The 2,500-nt window shown below is 35.1% G+C and overlaps 1 protein-coding gene across 2 annotated transcripts in view; it reads left to right on the top strand.

Moving 5' to 3' along the window:
- Positions 1 to 2,500, top strand: part of OXSR1 (oxidative stress responsive kinase 1) — a 99,817-nt gene that overhangs the window by 85,197 nt on the left and 12,120 nt on the right. The window lies entirely within an intron of this gene.

The following is a 2,500-nucleotide window of genomic DNA, read 5'->3' as shown; positions in this document are numbered from 1 at the left end:
ACCTCGTGATCCACCCGCCTCGGCCTCCCAAAGTGCTGGGATTACAGGCTTGAGCCACCGCGCCCGGCCCTCTTAATGTGCCTTAGTATCCCAGACTCTTACCTCTGTTTCCTCAACTCAGGCAGTTCCTTGGATTTCATCTGGGCTTCATCTCCTTGTGCCACAGCTTGGAAGCTTTCAAAGCAGTATACATGGACAAGGCCCACCACTTTTTTTCCATGTCTTTCATGGATCACTGTTTGACAAATTTCGAATGTCTTGAAAATTCTTGCTTCATATATTTTGTCTTTTTTTGCAGAGGTGGGGTTGTTTCAGGTGGAAGGATAAATATGGTCCTTGTTTATTCATCATGGCCTGCAGTGGAAGTCTGCAGTTCTATTTTAAGTGAATGTGTAACTGTACTAAAGGGGAATATAAAAAGAAAGAATTCAAGCAACCTATGATATAGCATTTGACTATGTGTTCTCAGTCAGGTGGAGTTGATGGAGGAAAGAAAACTTAAGCCTTAAACTCCTTTTATTAGGATTATTTTTCATAGTTATATATGCACAGCAGTTCAGAAACTCTTGCAGGATTGAGCAAATGAGTAAATGTCTCTGTTCTTGGGAACCAGGATTCTCACTATAGAAGAAGATTATATGTAAGTATGGAGCAGGGCAAGGTGAGAAAGAATCCTGTGGGGATGAATTTGAATTGGAGGCATTGGTCAGAATTCAAGCTTTGTAAAGTATGTGTGTGAATGAATGTGTGTGCATGTATGTATATACATGTGTTTACACTTTCATATATTTCTCACCTTTGTCTACTGAAGGGCCTGGAAGCAAAGAAACCCCAATAATGACATGGCTTATACCCAGATAATGGCCTGTAATACCATTCCCTGCTAAAGGAAACCAGGGCTCCTTTGAGAAATTGTTGATTCCAGGGCTTGAGCAGGGAAAATATAAGAGGAATCTTGAATATTATCTTCCTTTGCTGGAAGGAAAAGATACTTAAAAAAAAACTCATAAGGACACAAGTGCCAGCTTGAAGTTAGTCCTACTGTTGAAATCTGAGACAATCTAACCATCGAAATAAAGTGCAATAATTAATTATAAATAATTTAGAAAATAGGTATCTATGAGTCCATATCAATAACAAATAGAAATATAAAAAAATGGGGGAAAAGGAATGGTTCTTCATTACAGTAGATGGCCAAGTGCTGACCAGTAAATACGGATGAGGGTTAGAAATGGAAAGTCATCATTTTAAAATAATCATCATAAAGACAAGATTAGGCAGGAATCATCAATGAAGCTAAATATAGGGGGAGGTTTTGATAAGCAGAATGTTTTCAGGGTTTTAAAGTGTGTCCCCACATACTACCTATTCATTGCAAGGGAAGAAATAGTTGTTGGTTTTTTTTTTTATACTGGAGAAGTAGGAGAATTCCTTGACAAGGTGATTAAAATTAACATCACCAACGAGGGGCAAATGAACATGTGATACAGTAAGAAGGACACGTCAGTATGTAGAATTCCAAGTGGGAATTCATGTAAATTTAATAATAAGGAAATATCAGAGAAATCCCAAGTGAGGGACGTATATTAAAGTATGTGGTGGGAGTGGAGAGAATGAATTCTCCAAAAATGTTGATGTTCCAGATTTTAAAAATTTAAGAAACATGAAAACTATAATACATGATCCTAGACTGCGTCCTATACTGGAAGAAAAACTAAAGGCTACAAAGGACATTAGGGTCAGTTGACATTTACACTATAAATCAGATAAAATTATATCACTGTTAAATTTATTGAGAACTGTAGTGTGAAGTTATATAAGAAAACATCTTGTTCTTAGGAAATGTACACTCTGATTATTAAGTGGTAAACAGCCATGATATATGCAACGTATTCTCAAATGGTATAGGAAAAATATATTTAGAAAGAAAGACAAAGTGAGCACCCAAATGATAAAGCAGATGAGGGGGAAAAAAGGTTAATAATAGATGAACTAGGGTAAAGGGTATACTTATGTTCTTGTATTATTATTCTAGCACCTTTTCTGTAAGTTTGAAATTATTTACAAAGTTATTTTTTGTGTACTCTGGATGAATTCAGTATTTACATAGTATTGTTTTGTTTTTTTTTAAGGTTTTAGATTGGCCACTTACTTGGTGTGCTATATTAGCTATTACCTGAACTTTGATACTCCTTAATGAAATGGTGATAAAAGTTTTTTTTTGAAAAAACATAAATTTATCTTTTACATATTGTGACTAAATCCATCATTGGCAGAATTTACCATAACTTGCTATGTGTTTAGAGGTAAGTTTTTTGGTAAACTACAGTGCCTATATCCAGAATTACTGCTAACTTTTATGATTTACCAGATAAACAGCTTAAATTTTCATATGACAGATTATAATTGGTAATTTCCTAATAAATGTGGTTACACCAGATATTTGAGACCTCACCTCAGTTTGTATTAATGTATCAGTTTATTTTCACTCCTCACCTCA

This window comes from Cebus imitator, unplaced genomic scaffold (assembly GCF_001604975.1).
Source record: "Cebus imitator isolate Cc_AM_T3 unplaced genomic scaffold, Cebus_imitator-1.0 Scaffold391, whole genome shotgun sequence".
Classification (NCBI taxonomy): domain Eukaryota; kingdom Metazoa; phylum Chordata; class Mammalia; order Primates; family Cebidae; genus Cebus; species Cebus imitator.
The sequence above is the reverse complement of the archived record's forward strand: the minus strand, read 5'-3'. Positions and strand labels throughout refer to the sequence as shown.